At 40.6% G+C, this 18,164-nt stretch overlaps 1 protein-coding gene across 9 annotated transcripts in view; it reads left to right on the top strand.

Annotated features, from left to right (window-relative positions):
• Nucleotides 1-7,634: 7,634 nt before the first annotated feature.
• The window catches only part of LOC131503588 (gamma-taxilin-like), a 63,463-nt gene continuing 52,933 nt past the window's right edge, over nucleotides 7,635-18,164 (top strand). For 2 of the 9 annotated variants that reach the window (XM_058715048.1, XM_058715049.1), the window contains exon 1: nucleotides 7,815-8,025. The gene's annotated coding sequence lies outside the window, so the exon portion shown is untranslated. Of the gene's footprint in view, nucleotides 8,026-8,550; nucleotides 8,630-11,852; nucleotides 12,113-18,164 lie in introns of those variants that run through there. The other 7 variants (XM_058715051.1, XM_058715044.1, XM_058715050.1 and 4 more) reach the window with 7 other exon arrangements.

The following is an 18,164-nucleotide window of genomic DNA, read 5'->3' as shown; positions in this document are numbered from 1 at the left end:
ATAGCTTTGTGACCCGAAAATGTGCATGGTGTGATCATTTATCTTTGTGGAGGGCTGTTTTGTGACTCAGTATGTGATGCATTCTGGAGAACGTCCCATGTACACTTGAGAAGAATGTGAATTCTTCTGGTTTAGAACGACATAATCTGAATAGATCTGTTAAGGCCACCAGCCCAGCGTGTCATTCAAAGTCATTGTTTCCTTGTTGATTTTCTGCGTACTTGTTCTGTCCATGTCTGTAAGAGTAAAATCCCCTACTATTATTGTGTTATTATCAAGGACTTTGTTTATTTTGTGATTTATTGACTTATACACTTGGGTTCTTTCAAGTTGGCAGCATAAATATTTACAACTGTTATACAGACCACTTACTTCTGATACAATGTCCTTCTTCATGTCTTTTTACAGACTTTGTTTTAAAAGTTAGTTTGCCTGGGTGTGCCAGGGTGGCTCTGTGGGTTAAGCGGCCAACTTTGGTTCAAGTCATGATCTCACGGTTGGTGAGTCCAAGCCCAGTGTCAGCCTTTGTGCTGAAATCTAAGAGCTGGAAGCCTGCTTCAGATCCTGTGTCTCCCTTTATCTCTGTCCCTTTCCCACTCACACTCTATCGCTCTCTATCAAAAAATGAATAAACATTAAAAAAAAAAAAGTAAAACCTAGTTTGTCTGATACACGTGTGGCTGCTCTAGCTTTCTTTTTGTGATAGATGGTTCTCCATCCACTTACTTTCAATTTGCAGGTGTACTTAGGTCTAAAATGAGTCTTTTGCTGGCACATATGGGTAGATCTCGTTTTTATATACATTCTTCACCCTGTGTCCTTTGAGCGGAGCAATTTAGTCCACTAATATTCAGAGCGCTTGTTGAAAGATATGAATTTAGTGCTATTGTGTTACCTGTAGATTTTGTGTTTGTGGTGATGTTCTCTAGTTCTTGGTAGTCTTTGTTTCTTTGGGCTTTTGGGGGGTTTTTTGCCTCCACTGCTAGAGTCCCCTTAAAATTTTTTGCAGGATTGATTTAGTGGTCACAAACTTGTTTAGTTTTTGTTGGTCTGGGAAAGTCTCTATCTCTCCATCTATTCTGAATAACAGCCTTGCTGGATATGGAATTTTTTGGCTGAATATTTTTTTCCCATTCAGCACATTGAATATTTTCTGTAACTCCCTTCAGGCCTTCCAAGTTTCAGTGGACAGGTTTGCTACCTCCCTTTTGTGCCTACCCTTGTAGAGTAAGGGCCTTTTGTCCCTAGCTGCTCTTTGTAATTTGCAAGTTTCACTGTGTTATATCATGGTGTTGACCTGTTTTTGTTGATTTTGAGGTGAGTTCTCTGTGCCTTTTGTACTTGAATGTTTGCTTTTCTCCCCAGATTAGAGAAGTTTTCAGCTACGATTTGTTCAAACAATATTTCTCTTCTGCCTTTTGCTCGTCTTCTGGAAGCCTTATTATTTGGATATTTTTTTTTTCATATTATGGAATCACTAATTTCTCCACGTCTCCCCTAGTGATCTAATAATTTTCTTTTCTTTCTCTTTGTTCGCCTTCATTATTTTCCATAATTTTATTTTCTATATTTTCTGTTTTCTTCTCTGCCTCTTCAGTACTCATTGTGTATCCAGTGGGTTTTGGACCTCAGTGATAGCATTTTTTTTTTTAAATCTCGGGCTGACCAGTTTTTATGACTTTGATCTCCAAAGCAAGGGTTTCTTTCATGTCTTCCATATATTTTTTCAAGCCCAGCTAGTAGTCTTCTGACTGTTGTTCTAAATTCTTGTTCAGATGATGCATTGTTCATATCTGTTTTGAGCAAATCCCTGGTCTTGATTTGATCTTGACCCTTATCTTGTGGAGAATTTCTTCAGCTTGTTATTTTGGCTAAGTTTCTGTCTTTTGCATGTTTTGAAAGGTTGTTATGTTTTCTGCCCCTGGGAGTACTACTGTGTTAAAAAAAAGGGGTCATAAACAGTCCAGGTCCTGGCACTTCAGGTTGTATTTCAGGTGCATGCTGTGTGCACTGTCCTGTTGTGTTTGGCTTCTCTTTCCCACTGGTTACTCCTCTGCAGAGCTCCTCCTTGCTTTTAGAGCTGAGTGTTTGAACTTTAAACCAGGTGTGCTTTGATTTGTTTGTTGAAGTAAGCCTGGGAAAAAGAGAAAAAAAAACCTTTATACCAAAAAAAGAGGAAAGGAAAGTAACGACAACAAAAAAATCAAATAGAGAATCAAAATCTATATGCCTGATTCTAAAGGGGAAAAAAAAAGATTTAAAAAAGAAAAGGAAAAAAGAAAAAAAATCTGATGCAGAGAGAGAAAGAGAGAGAGAGTAAGCAAGGGAAGAGAGAGAAGGAAATAAAAAAGAAACTATGAGCCTGATTCCAAAAGAGAAAGAAAAAATAAATAAAAGAAAAATAAATTAAAAAATAAATCAAACCTGGTCCTATTTCCACCTAAACTTTCCACCTAAACTTTAAGTGTTGTTTTAAACACTGGATCTTCAGTACACTCGGTTTATGGGGGGCGCTGTCTGTGCTGGGCTTTTGGAAGACCAGCCCACTGCCTTGGCTCAGATGAAGTCCTGACCCAGAAAATATGCAGTTTCAGGCACAGGGGGGCAGAGTTTGTGTTGAGCTGGTCCTTCCTCCTTTGGGGACTGTTTATTGCTCTCTGAAGTCCCACTGCATGGGTGTTGGGAGGAAATGGCGCCACCCCAATCTCTCTTCCCTGGACTGGGGATCTCACACCCCTGTTGTTCAGGCAGCCCTCATAGAATAGTGACGGCAGGCAGCTCACCCTGCACCACAATTCTCCTGTGTTTTATCTTTGGTGGGTAGCTGGGACTCAAAACCCAAAGTCTTAAAAAACTGGGCACGTGCAGATCCTTCTCCGGAGTAGAGCCTTCACCGGAGTAGAGCCTCTCCACACTGTATCTGATATCCTTTGTCCCTGAAAAGCACTCCCATGCCTGCAGAGAGCACCAAATCTATGAGGCAGAACAGCTAACAGCAGCAAAGTTGATATTCCCTCTGGGTGCACCTCTCTCCCTTGCTGACGAAAAGCCTTAGGCTGGCAGCTGCGGGGTCTTTTGTCCTTGAAGAGGTAACAGACCCTGCTCCAAAAGTACTCCCGGAAGGGCACTGCTCCTCCCCTCCCCCCCCCCCATGCACCCTGGAGATCTCTACACCACCCTACGCCCTCTGGGGCCAGCCCCCACCTGTCCAGGAGTGCACCTCACATACCCTCCCCAGAGAAAGTCATGCATTTCCCAAACCTTGGAGTTTGAGCTCCAAATGCTGATTGAAACACACACACACACACACACACACACACACACACACACACACACACAGCAACCCTCAGCACCTCTGGCTCTCCAGTCTGTGGTCCAGAGAGAGGTTGTCCCCTTGTGTGAAATGATCCCACACTTTCTCTATCCCTGTTTCTCTGTCTCCCTTTTGTCTCCACAAAAATGGCTCACTCTCCTCCACAGCTCTGCCATTTTTCTCTCCCCCAATCCACTTCCACGCACCTCGATCCTGCCAAGCTGTCTTCTTCCAACTGTGGAGATCCTTCTGCCTCTCCACAGATGGATTTCCTGTGTGTTCCAAGTGGTCCGACCTTAATCCAGTTGTGTTTGAGGGACAAGGAAAGCCCAGAGTCCCCCTACTTCCCCACCATCTTAACTCTTCCTCTAATCCTTGAGGGAGTGAATTCCTAAAGGGACAGCTGAATAAGTTCTGGGGTGGGTTGGAGATTCACCATGATTAAATCTAATTCCCACGGAGAATGGGAAGAAGAGTATTGGTGACTTGGCAACATGCGTTACTTTTCCCTGTAAATTTTGAGATTTTACCTGGCTGAGTGGAAACGCACTTGTGTGGCCCTGGCTCTCAGTCTATGTCACAGTGTAGGAACAGAAGGGGGTATTCCAGAACCTCAGAGTCCTGAAAGACTAGTTGTCACAGAAAGAACAGTTTTGTTGCCTTTGAACATGTGTTTATTCTGTTTTGTGAAATGAGCCACAACTGAATGAGGAAGTCATAAAGAAATACACAGTCACTGGTGAACACTACAATGCCAGTTGGGAGAGCACTTCCATAAAACCCATGGGTTCTACCTTGAGGGATGCAAAAGCCTGTCAATGCTGGTAGCTCTGGCTGAGCTTTCTCCCATCTATCCTTGGTGGAATTTTGATTTTTCTGCTATGTAGATTTAAGGGTAAATAAGAGCAGCCTATCACTGCAGAGATAGTGTGAACATATAAGAGCAGTGGACTGCAGAGATAGTGTGAATATATCAGACACGGCCCAGTTTTCGCAAATTAGAAGGTCATCTTCTAGTATTTTAGGGTGAGTCGGTGCTCTTTCACTGAGTACCAGGCACCTGCCAGCACAAGAAAGCTTTAGGCTCTGGTCAACTGCAAGAAATGATCACACTGCCCGGCTGCAGGTGATCATAAGTGCCCGGTAATCTGCCAATAATTGTGCCTGAAGCTGGGTGGGGGGTGGGGAGGAGGAGGGAAAGGGAATTCTATCAAAGCCTTTTTCTGACTTCTCCTTCAATAGATAAGAGGCTCTGGAACTTTCCTTGACAAATAAGGGCTAAATGTTAAGTCTTCTCTTTATTTAATCTGGTCGTATAAGTTTTATCTTGGAAAGTTAGGTCCCATTTTGACTCAAAGCATCTCCCAAAACCCTCAACACTAAGGAGAAACAGAATAACTGGACACATCCATATTTGCAAAGAAAAAAGTAATACTATTTGCAAAAACATGCTTTTGTATCCAGTGTGGAAAGTACTAACGAACACAAGCATACATAAGTACGCAATAAACATTTCTATTAGACCTAATAAGTAAATTCTGGAAAGTGGCATTAAATAGGATCAACACATTAAAAACTAATTGTATTTTTATAAATTAGAAATAAATAGTCCAAAAATGGAATTAAGAAAACATTCCATTTACAGGAGCAGCAAAAAGAATAAAATATATAGGAATGTATTTAACCAAAGATGTGCAAGATTTGTACATTGAAACTATAAAATATTGTTGAAAGAAATTTTAAAAGGACCTTAAAACAAGTACAAAGACTTCTGTGCTCATTAACAGGTGGCCTACAGATGATCCAAACAGATCTGCCACTTCAAAGCAATCCCTTTCAAAGCATCTCTTGGCTTTTTGTTGTTGTTGTTGTTTTTAACCTGTGCTTATTTTGTTTTCCTAGAAACGCACAGGGGGATTCTAAAATTCACACGGACTTACAAGGGACCCATAAAACCAAATCAATCTTGAAACCATACGACTTATACTTCCAAATTTCAAAATGTACTACAAAATCAAATAGAGTATGGTAATGGCGTATAAATACACATAGAGATCAATAATAAAATTTAGAGACAGAAATAAACAGTCACACATATGGTTAGAAGGAATGTCAAAACCACTTAATGGGGGAAAATAGTCTCTTCCACAAATGGTGCTAGGATGAGTTATCAACAAATAAAGTATGAAGTTGGACTCCATGATACACCATATACGAAAACTATTAAAAACGGTGTAAGTTCATGAACATAAGAATTTAAACTCGAAAACTTTTCAGAGAAAACATAGTCATAAATCACCATGTTCTAGGATTGGGCAGTGGTTTCTGAGATATGACATCAAAGTACAAGTGCAAAATAAATTTTACGTGCAAGTAAGTTAACTGGGTTTCATCAATAGCAAAAACCTTTGTGGGGTGTTACTGTGCACCGAAGAAAAAGTTCTCAGACACTTAGACTGAGTGAACATGCAGGGCTGCCTCAGCCAGTGAAAACAGTAGCTGCGGCTAACTGCACATAGCTTTTATTTCTTATTTTATCAGATACGAGTATTAAAGAGTACCAAAGTATAGGACGAGAAAACAAAGGATCGTCTGATGTTTATGTGAAAAACATGCAGGGAGTACGTGCATCTCCAATGAGTGCCAGGAAGTTACAACCAATTTTGTACCTAACTATCCTTTGGGGGATCATGGGGCTCTATTCTGATAATGCTATCGCATCCAAGAGCCTTGAGACCAGAACACTGCTGACGTTTCAGCAATTCCCCATTTACCCTTCAGGACTTAGAATACATTCACTAGAAATAACTCAACAGTGGAGCAAAAGAAATCATGAAGAAAGTGCAAAGGTAACTCACAGAATGGAGGAAAATATTTGTAAACCCTATCTGATATGGGCTTATATCCGGAATGTGTGCATAAGTCTCATATCTCCACGATAAAAGACAACCCATTTTTAAAATGGCAAAAGATCTTAAGAGACCCTTCCTCCAGAAGGCCAGCCAATAAGCACAGGAAAAGATGATAAATATCATTAAACATGTGGAAGCACAAGTCAAAAGTATAACAGGGTACCACTGGATGTCTATAATCAAACGAATGAATACTAGGAAGATGTTGGTGAGAATGTGGATAAATATGTCGCCTAGTGGGAACATAAAATTGTGCAACTGCTGTGGAAAACACTTTTGTCACTTCCTTAATAAGTTAAACATATAACTACTATATAATCCAGCAATTTCATTCTTAAGTATACACCCAAAAGAACTGAAAACAGATGGTCACACAAATATTTGTACAGAAATGTCCATGGCAGCCCTATTCACAATTGACAAAAATTGAAAACAATACAAATATTCATCCTCAGATGAATGGATAGAGAACATGTGGTAAATCCAAGGAATATAATGAGCCCTAGAAAGAATGAAGAACTCATGGATACTACAATCTTGAAGTCAAAAGAAATCAATTGCTAGGGTGAAGGGAAAATGTGAGGTGGTTGTTAGTGAGCATGGTGTGTGTGTGTGTGTGTGTGTGTGTGTGTGTGTGTGTGTGTGTGCGCGCGCGCGTGTGCGTGTGAAGGTGACAAAAATATTTTGGATTTATATAGTAATGATCACACACCTTTATGGATATGATAAAAATTACCAATTGCATACTTAAAAATGGGAGAATTTGATGTAGTGAATTATACCTTTTTAAAAAAGTCTTAATTCTTGGAGCTCTAATTGTATGAGATGGAAACATGTATCAAATGTATCAGGAACCCTCGGAGCAACATTTCATATTAACAACAACAAAGAAAAGCTATTCAGCAAACCAAGTTTATTGTAAATGTCATCAGTGAAACAGATGATGGACACAGTAGAATTTATTCAGGAAATACTAAAGGCCGACTATTTGCGGAGCTTTGTTCTGGAAGCCCGGGTTGGTCAGCAATCCCTCAACAAGACAAGAGCCCTATCTCCCAATAAGCTGTAACTGGTAAATGACAGTCAAAGTTCTGCTGGCAGGGCGGGCTCTGGGCAAGTGTTGGAGACCAGACAAATCATGAAAGCCAATAGTCTTCCACTTTTTGAGAAGTGTGAGGACACCTTAGGTTAAACTCCAACTAAAACACAAGTGTATGGCTGCTTTCACTCAACGCTGATCTATTATTACATTCCCAAACACTGGAATACCTCTTAAGTTCTTCGAATACCTTCCATAAGCAGGACCTTTTCCTCGGAAAACTACAAATCCCAGAAGGCTGCCGGCGCAGCCCAGTGGGCACGCTCACTTTTTCAGAGCCCCGAATTACGCTGTGGGCTCGGGAGCTACAGCGACGCAGCTTGCTCGGAGTGCCAGTTCCAGTTCGATCCGGAGTCTCTACCCCGGACTTGGCAACGCCTCACGGCCTTTACTGAAACTTTGGCCCCAAAGAGCGACAGCGTAGCCTTTAACATTCCCCATCCTGCCCGACTTCCTCCCCTCTAAGGACAACCTCCTCCGGTCACGTGAAATACCTCTCGTGCGCGACTGGTTGCCGAGGTACAGAACCTAAAAGCTACGTTTTGAAAGCTTCCGTGCTGCTGGTTAAATGGCACATTTTGGCTGCTTGCGTCAATCCTTCGCGACTCAGGTGAAACTGGTAGTGCTGAAAGAGGCACCCACCATCCTCAGTTAGGTCACTGGGGGAAATGCCTGGCTTGCCACCGACTACAAGGTAAAAGGTGAGGAAGAATACTGTTTTTTACGTGTTGGCTGTTAACGCTTGTTTGGTAACCTTTGCCACGAGACGAACATTTGGCTTTGTTTCCTCCCGGGCGATGACTGTGGGAGCGAGTGTGTGTTTTTACCTGTGTGTAGGACTAAATGGGGTGGGGAAGACCGCTAGGGCTTGGGGGCGCTTGGCTGAGAAGGAAGGGCAGGGGACGCAGCCCTATCTGAAGGCCAGGTGCGGGTGAGCCAGGTGTGACAGCCACGTGCGAATGTCGCTGCGGGGGCCTTGGAGCCTGGTGATCTTGCTCCCAGTGCTCCCCGCGCTGGGCACCACAGTCGGGAGACGGGACTGAGGTCAATAGCTAGCCCTGGGACTTCGGTGGGTGCACAGAGTTGCTGTGGATGCGCCCTGGCAGAACTAGCGAGCTATTGCGTAGTTCGGTAATGGCGCGGAGGCGCTGGCTACGCTGCGTCTCCTTTTCCTGCTCTGCCTTTCCTTTCCGCCACCACACAGGCTGGTCCGTTGCTGTGAAGTAGCTGGTATGGGCGCGTGGTTCCTGAACCTTGGCTCTTGGCATCACCCGTTTGGCGACACGCGGGGGCAGCGATGCCGAGGTGATGCCAGAGGACTTCAGTCCGACACAATTGGGCGGGATCGTCGTGTAACAACTTGTCTTTCTAACTTACGTTTTTCTTCCTTTCTCTCTTTTTTTCTGTGCTTTGAGTGGCTTACCCCTGCCTGGCCTTTGCTGGGACACATTCTAGAAAATTTCCGTTATTTTACTTACGGCAAGGAGTTTTCACTCCCTGGATACAAGAAAGTGGAGACCTCCTTAAGAATGGGAGAATCCACTAGTTCTGCGATCGGTTTGTAGAATCGGGGAACGGTCACGCAAATGCATGCGGATGCGCTCCTTAACGGTATGCTGTTTTCGCAGCCCTGTTGCCGAGAATTGCAGACGAGGGCTTTGGAAATCCCGTTTCTTTCGCCTTCACTTGAACATATTAAAACATTCACTCCTGTATGAAATCACGAAATAATATTTTTCTAACATGTTTAATGAATTTCAGAAGGTCAAGTTTATAATTGAGCAAAGTGTCAAGAACTAGCTTTTTGGGGTCTGTTTCCAATGTTAGGTATTTTCAGGTATCAGTACAATGGGTTACTAACTTCTCAGGGTCCACCCGCCCCCCCCTGGCCCCCCCCCCCCCCCAACTTCTCACTCTCCACACAAGAAAGATGTGCAGGAAAGATCCAGTATGTGCAGCGCTGAAAGCGAAGTCGCAGATTCGACCTAGAAATTCAAAATTGTCACTTTGTGTGGCAGTGATTTTAGAGATCCTTCCCCCAGGGAGAACTCTGATTAAAATTGTAACATAAGTTCTGCTTTATGCTCCTTCGGATGAGGATAGAAAGTGGTTGGATTAGGAACACGGGTTTATTCAGTTAGTGTTTTAAATGACCAGATTAGAAAGGTTAAGGTAATGACCCTTTGTGTTAATAGTTGGACATGAATAGTCTGAAAATGATAGCGTCTCAGCTGATTCATTTTTGTCTACCAACTGTACAGTTCTCTGCTTATGCTTTTCTGGGCATTTTTCTAGTTTTGCTTTCTCATTTAACTGGGATTGAAACGTTAACAGGATAAGGTATTCATTTTGAATTTCTTTTCTTTCTTTTCTTTTTCTTTTCTTTTCTTTTTTTTCTTTTCTTTCCTTTCCTTTCCTTTCCTTTCCTTTCCTTTCCTTTCCTTTCCTTTCCTTTCCTTTCCTTTCCTTTCCTTTCCTTTTCTTTCTTTTCTTTTCTTTTCTTTTCTTTTCTTTTCTTTTCTTTTCTTTTCTTTCTTTTCATTTCAAGTTGGGTGAATATCTGCTATCTGCAGGAGTCACTTTTAGGTACATTCTTTAATTTTTAAGTCACTTTTAGGTACATTCTTTAGTTTTTAAATTTTCTCATTGACTTGGGAAAAAAAATACTTCTCAAGGTAAACCTCTTTTCCTCTTTTTTCCCTTATATTTTCAGGAAGCAGAAATAATGTGTAATTATTCGGTTATTTTTTAAATATTGGGGCAGTTAAAACACAAGTGACTCCCTTGTTCCTCTGTTAAGACGATGGCTTTGATTGGGTTCTGTTATTACAGAATTACCTGTTTTTCCCTTGTTGTGTTTATTAGTGCTTATATATTTGGGGGTTCTGTTAGATGTATGTAAAGTTGTAATTGTTAATTTTTGTGGATTGACATTTTTGTCAAAATATGATGCTTTTGTCTTTTGTAACAATTTTTGCCTGAAGGCCGATTCTCATTTTAGCATTGCCCCTCTACCTTTCCGTTAGTTACTGTTTTTATGAAGTATCCCTTCCCCATGCTTTCATTTTCATACTGTTTGTGTCCTTCTATCTGAGTCTATTGTAGAAAACGGTTAGTTGGACTCTTCATTTTTAAAATCCATGTGTCGTACTTGGCCCCTTAATTAGAGAGTTTACTCCATTTACATTGAACGTAATTACTAACCGGGATGAATTTACTTCTGCTAATTAATTAATTAATTAATTAATTATGCTTTTTATTATTTATTTATTTCTGCTGTGTTTTGTTTGGTATGAGTCTTTTTTCCTTCTGTTACTGCCTTCTTCTGTGTTTGTGTTTTTTTGTAGTGTAGAATTTTTTTCCCTCATTTCTTTTTGTGTATATTGGTTAGTTTTATAGTTGTTTTCTGGGTATTACAATTGGCCCCTTCAGTTTATAACAAATGAATTTGACTTACTACCAAGTTTGTTTCAGTAGTATACTGAAAGTCTGTTCATATACAGTTTTGCCATCTTCTTTGTTGTATTGTCTTAGATTACATCTTTATAGATGGAACATTTTTATTTTTGTTTGTAGTTTGTCTTTTAATCACCTAGGGAAAAAAAGAAGTTAAGAACAGAAATACAGTAATACTGGCTTTTGTGTTTATCTTATGTAGGTACCTTTAGTAGTTTATTGTTTTGTATGGCTTTGACTTGATGTGTAATATCCTTTCATTTCTGTCTCATTTTCAGATGTCTCAAATCTGATCTTCATTTTCATTTTTTGTAGTGTGGGTCTGGTAATAAAGTATTCTCTCCTTCTCTTTTGCTTTGAATTTATTATCTTATTTACTTTTATTGAAGTGTGGTTGATGTACAATATTATATTATTTTCAGGCATACAGCATACTGATTCAACATACTAATACATTATGAAATGATCGGCAAACACAATTACTCCACTTACCATTTGTCACCATCCCCCCAGCTTTTGTTTGTCTGGAGATGTTTAATGCCCTCTTTTGTTTTGAAGGATAGACTTTGAATTTATCGTATCTTAAGTTTGTTGAGCTCCTTGTATGTGTAGATTAATAGTTTTTATCAGATACGAGAAATTTTTCCACTTCCTATTGTCTCTTAGTGGCTGTTATTTTCTTCAAATATTTTTTTCTGCTCTTCTGTATTCACTTCCTCTTTAACTCCCATCATGTGTGTGCTGGTATGCCTACAGGTCTCTTAAGCATGTTGATTCTTTTCATTCTTCTTTCTCACACTTTTTCATACGGTTTCTCACACTGTACCATTTCAGTTGACCTGACTTCCAGTGTACTGATTTTACTGCCTGCTAAAAACTCTGCTGTTGAATCTCTTTTTCATGAGTTTTTCATTTCAGTTACTGTACTTTTTGGGTCTGGAATTTCTGTTTGTGGTTCTTTTTTTGACTTTTATTTACTGATGCTGTTATTTTGTACATACATTGTTCTCCCGATTTAGCACTTTGTCCATATAAATTTTATTTTATTTTTTTATGTTTAGTTTTGAGAGAGAGAGAGAGAGAGAGAGAGACAGAGACAGAGACAGAGACAGACAGACCATGAGCAGGGCAGAGGCAGAGAGAAGGAGACTCAGAATCTGAAGCAGGCACCAGACACCGAGGAGTCAGCCCAGAACCTGACGCGGGGCTTGAACCCATGACCTGAGTTCATGACCTGAGCTGAAGCTGGCCGCTCGACTGACTGAGCCACCCAAGCACCCCACACATTTTATTACTTTTAAAACTTTCTCAGTAACATATTTACACCAGCAGGTAATTCAAAACATGCATGTAATTAGTTCAACACCAAGGTTTCCTAAGGGACATTTTCTCTTACTTTGTTTTATTCCTGTGATTTGCCCATAGTTCCGTGTTTCTTTGCACACATTATAATTTTTTGTTGGCAACTAAATGTGGCGAATGTTACTATCAAACAAAATCAAATTCTGATTTGGTAAGAAGACACCTTATTTAAAGAGACCGGTGCAATATGGAGAACATTCTGATTGTAGAAATCTGAAAGTATCTCAGTCAGAGAGTGGGTTTTCTTTTATTGGGTGGGTAAGCAAGATTAGTAAAAACTTTTTCAGGGGAAATGAGCAAGCAAAGAAAGTGAGCATATGGCATGGTGGGCTGTGTGAATCAGCTCTTACTTGGGGTGACTTCTTAATAGGGGGAAGAATCTGTATTTTAGTGCTTACTCATGGGTAAGCCTGAAATTAGGGGTCTGTGGGATGGAAAGAAGGCTGACTAAACTTTGGTCAAGAGAAGGCAGTGAGTAAGAAATGTGCAGTTGTGAGTACTGAACTGTGGATACCAGAATCTTTCCCCCACTAGCTAGGGTTCTTGCTGCTTGTGATAGATTATAGTTGTTTGTTCAGTTAACTCTTTATGGTTTCTTTATGGAGAGCTGTTTTGCAAAAATAATATATACTTTGTATGGTCCTGGAAGTCATCTGTTTTAGATAATGATATGAAAGATACTTCCTTGAAAGCTGGGAGTGACAAAAACAAAAACCAAACTCAGTCTTTACAAGTGGGTTTCTTTTAGGGAACTCCGTTAACGCTTGGCTAGGCCATTTAAAACTTGCCTTAGCGCGTACTTCCTCCTTGAACATAGCAAGATGTAAAACCTTAGGATCTTTAAGGTCTTTTCTGAGCATATCCTGCTCTTACATATGTCTGGTCTTCTGGATTCCCTGGTATACCTGGAGGCTTTTCAAAGCTCTGTTCCATCTATCTTTCTTCTCCAACCTTCTCATTTTTAGGTTGTTTGCCTTACCTGTTATTCTTAGCCCAGAATGGTGGCTGTGGCTGTTACTACAACTTTGGCACTCGGAGGCTATACCAGCCCAAGGGAGTTCGTTTAGAGAGTAGCAAAATAAAGGCTCCTTTGGAGCCACTGTATGGGTCAAAACCCATCATCAGTGCTCTTAAGAACAAGGTTTCTATTAGCCACTCTGCCACCGGCAGACCACACCAGGAATGCTAGCCGCTTTCAAGCTGTGGTTAGTGTATGTTAGGCAGGTAATTATAAAGTCACTCTGTCCTCTTACAGATATGCAGTAGCTGCTTTCTTCATTTATCCCTCCCCTGGTGGGTGTGTTGATTATATTCCAGACTTCTAAAAAAAAAAAAAAAGTGAATTTGGACAGTTTTGGGGATCTTAATCATTGCCTTAGTGTAGGAATGGTTTTATGGAAAACCTGCCTCATTATTTTCAGTCATGTCCCTCCCTCTTGCATAAGCTTAATTTTGTAAGGTGGTGGTATCCAGATAACACACTTAGTTAATTTTTTTTTTTTTTTAACTTGGTTAGGTGAAATAGCTCCTAATGAATTATGTATAGTTAGCATACAGTTGTGATTGTCTAGAGTTATCTGTAGACTATCTAGAATTGATACATAATTGTATAATTGACAGGGCAAATGACAGACCTTGCTTCAGGGACGCGTGTTGTTTATGTAAAGTAGAGTTTAAAGTAATGTCCCAAGTAAATTCCTTTTCCTCCTTTTTCTTCTTACCTCTCCTTTTCCCCATGGTCCCAATATGATTATAAGTACCTTTCAGATAATCAAACGGGTGTGACTGTATTTAAAACATCTAAAGCATATACCAATTTAATGTTAGTATTCAGCAGCATTAAAGAGAGTAGATACAGATAGTAGGTGACCTTTAGTATCCATTCAGACCCAGAGGTTATAGTTTTGTGGTTTTATCCATGTCCTAGTTGAATTTATGTTGGTAGTTACGACTGTGTAAATTCTGCTCTTTGATGGAAAAGATTTACCAGATAACCAATGTGGTCTCCCTGTGCTACCACAATACTTTTGTTAATGTTTATGGTCTTGGGAATTGATTTTAATTCTGTTTCCAGAATGCCCCTCCCGTCTTCCCACTTTCCACCGCTTAACCTGCTGTAAGCAATATTTACTTGTTATGATGACATTTTTTCTACTTCTGTAAGGTAGACTGGTGTGGTGGGGAATAAGAGCTTCTAGAATTTATGCCATAGAACATCATTTCTTCTTTAAGAAATGTTGTTGTGTTAACATGTGGTAAGAGAAAAAAATTTCTGAAACCCGTGGGTATATTATCCTGCAGAAGGAACTCCCCACTTATGATTAAGTAGTGTGCTGAGATGGGGAGATTGTTCTGGATTGTTTGGGTAGGTGGGCTCAGTGTAAACACAAGCATCCTTATAATAGGAAAACAGGAGTGTGAGACTCAGAGAAGGAGGTGTGGGCAGGTATCAGAGAGAGATCTGAAGAATCTGCTGCCGACTTTGAAGGTGGAGAAAGGAGTGGTCTCTAGAACTTGGAAAAGGTGTGAAAACAATCTCCTTGAGAGCCTCGAGAAGGAGGCCTGAGAGCTTCTGTTCTTCATAACTGTAAGATGATAAATGTGAATTTTTAATGCATTAGGTTGATAGTAACTTGTTAACAACAGTAATAAGAAGCTAACATAGCATGCATCTTACAGAATCCCTCATTCACAAATTATTACAGTAGTTCCGCAGTGGGCCAGCAGTTTATATTGATCATAGCAAATTTTCTCACAACTCTATAAGGTAGGTACTGTCCATCCAGTTTACAGATGAGGTAACGAGTGTTTAGCTCTCACCATGGCTGCACAGGATGTGGTAAGAGATATGTTAAAATATTGGGCTCTTTTGGCTCTAAGACCATTATCTGTCCCATATGTCTCATGCTGTCTCTTATTAGCACAGTCCTCAGTTGTTAAGGGTATAAAGGGCAAAGCCTTCTTGCTGAGTGTGAGCAAATATTGGTGGCAAGTAAATGAGTAATAGTTTTACTAAATGAAAGTAAATTTAATTAAGGGTGGGATGTGATTAGGAAGTGTCAGAAATCTCGTGAGATCTAGAGACCAGGTGGATTGTGAACCGTCTAGGCTTCATACCTGTGGTTTCACTCATTTGAGCCCCACCTGGACGTTAGATACAGATTTGGAGGTATGGGTGCACTGGAATTCTCGGAAAAAGCACCTCAAAGTGTAACTTAGGTAAATTACAGGTTGACCATTGTTTGAAGTGTGAAGTAGAGAGACCCATTCACTGTAAGTTCTGTTGAAGAAAGTCCACAGTTGTGTGTTAACAAATGCTAAAGTGGTCTGGGAAAGTAGGACAAATAAAAAAAGCATTGATGTTTCAAAATGGCATGATGATTGGTCCACATGGAGCTGGAGAAAGGTGGCTTCAGAAAATTGGGACACAGATGATGCACTTAGCTAACCCACAAAAGTAGAGGACCATCTTATATTTTAGGACTCTCTGGCTTTAAAGATGCTAGTTGTGTGACTCAACCCCTGCCACTCTGCAAAATAGGTCAGGTCCAAGCATATTTCAGTGGACGTTAAAATCTTTGGATTCCTGATTATTTGGCTGCCAATATCAATATAGATTTGTACCTGTATCTCTCAGAGTACAAATAGTCATTGAATTATATATAGTTAGAGCTAGAAGTGGTTTTTAGCTCATCGTAGTTTTAGAGACAAAACCGCCACAGGTATGAAATCTGAAATATATAACCCTCTGTGATTGTTTTAAAAGGCAAAGTACTTAGTCTAATATATACTGTCATTTTAGAATTCGTCTATAAGGAATCTACTAGTATGTATACTACTAGCATGGAGATTATAAAACTAGAAACTCTATAAGACCCTTTTCATAACAGACCGTTTGCCAGACTATTTTGGTCAATTTTGGCTTCTTCAGTGCTGCAGAAAATTAGATTTCTTCATCCCTATATTTAGCACTTATATTTCTTCTCCCAGATGCTTTGCCTGCCAGCAGGAAGTATTTGTAGTAACTCCTACTAAGTTATTTTGTCCATGTATTATTGCCTACCAGAGCTCAATTACCACTTTCAGAAGAACTTACTCTTCAGAATGTGATAGGTCATAATGATAATGCATTTTTATTTGTCCATATCTTTGGTTCTTGTACACGGACAGACTTCTTAAAGTTGCTCATCACCGAGACTGTTCATTATACCTGCCTGGAAAGGATTTCTGAGTATTAAATGAGGGATTATATCACTGTTCCAGATGGTTTAATCAGAGCAGTGAAGAGCAAGGGGAAATGCTTAGGATTCATTTTTCCTCACCTCCTATTTGGATTATCCTGGCTTGGTAATGCCAGTCACTTAAAAAATAAATATAACTTACTTATAAGTTATAGTTGACCAAGAAGGAAGTGGTTGGTCCTGTGGTCCCACGTAGTGCCAGGGCATTTTCCCTAAAATTGGATTTGCCAGATCATTTGTAAGGTACAAATTCTTCTTAGATTATGTTTTTATTCCTGCCATCGTCTTGTGTGTGTCCTTATTTACACCTGAGGGCGGCAGTTCTTAATTTCTTCGGCCTAAGAAGTTATCTAAATATTACTTAATTTTATTTTTAAAACTCCTTAAAAAGCACCAAGGACTCCAGTTTGGAGTCTACAGTGCTACCAAAAAGTTTTAATGGGTCCTGTGAAAACCCAGTGCTGTATTTCATGGTTCAGATGGATCCTATACCTTTCAGTCATCTTGTAATGCCTTGTCATGTGGAAAATACTGAATTCACTGACGTACATTCTTCTTCCAAATGTTGTTGTCCAATATTAGGCAATCATACTTGCTGATATCATTGTCACTCTCAGCAGAAAAGCCATTATGTACTGGGAAGCTGCTGGAGTCATGGTGACTGACTGAAATTATCCAAAATTCTGATTTGCATTTGAAAGTTTGAAGTTTTCCCATTGCGACAAATTCTGTTGTTTATCCTGACGGGCTTATTTCATTCATTTTCTAGAAAATATCGGGCAGATACCCAAATCTGAAAAATCATGGTAACTAGAAACTGTGGAGGGCCAGAGATTTTACTTTACTTGCAAACGGATAACTTGGCAGTATTTTATGAATACGGGGAGAAACCTCGAGACAGAAGAAGAGTTTTTTACAATTGCATTTACCTGAGGGCCCGCATGCACGCACCTGTCTCCTGAGCCTGGTGGTGTAAAGAGAAGCAGATGATGTTTGCATTTCAGAAGAGTAATGCTAGGTTTAGGGGATCTGACTCGTTAATAATGGGCAGTGTGGTGGGAGGAACAGTGCCTGCTCAAGGACGCCCATGTCTTCAGCAGGACTCATGAATGACCTCATTGTCCAAAGGGACTTGGCAAAGATGCGGCGGCATAGGTTAGGATATTGAGGGAGTCTTCGGATGGGCCCAGTGAAACTGCAAGGATCCTTGCAAAGGAAAGACGGGGAGACGGGGAGAGGAGTCGGTGGCGAGGTGGTGGGGGGCGGGGGGGGGGGGAAGCATTATGCATGAGGCTTAACTTGCTATTACTGGCTTTGAACATGCAAAAAAGGGCCACGAGCCAAAGAACACAGGTAGCCCCCAGAAAAGACAAGGGAATGGATTCTCCCACAGAGCCTCAAGAAGGGATATAAGATAATAAATGAGCCACTGAGTTTGTGGCCCTTTGTTACAGCAGCAACTGGAAACGTAGGCAGTAAGCAAATCTGCCCGTTGCTTTAGAAGTAGATGCCATTCTTATTTTTTTCCCCAGGGCATCCTTGAAAAGATAGTCTGAAACAAAGACAGGAGGTGTGTCGTGTCTCTGCCCACAAGAGAGGCAGAAACACTGTCGTAGGTTCTGGTGAATCTTCTGTTGGGTGCCCATTGGCCACACTTGTTCACTCTGACCAGCATAGCCCAGGACCAGATTTTTCCAGTCTATCTCATAGGATACTATCAACAGGACTCCAAGCATGAGGAAGAGCCCAAGTGGCAGGATTAACTTCAACCCTGCCCTGCT

Source organism: Neofelis nebulosa, assembly GCF_028018385.1.
Source record: "Neofelis nebulosa isolate mNeoNeb1 chromosome Y unlocalized genomic scaffold, mNeoNeb1.pri SUPER_Y_unloc_2, whole genome shotgun sequence".
Classification (NCBI taxonomy): Eukaryota; Metazoa; Chordata; class Mammalia; order Carnivora; family Felidae; genus Neofelis; species Neofelis nebulosa.
The sequence above is the reverse complement of the archived record's forward strand: the minus strand, read 5'-3'. Positions and strand labels throughout refer to the sequence as shown.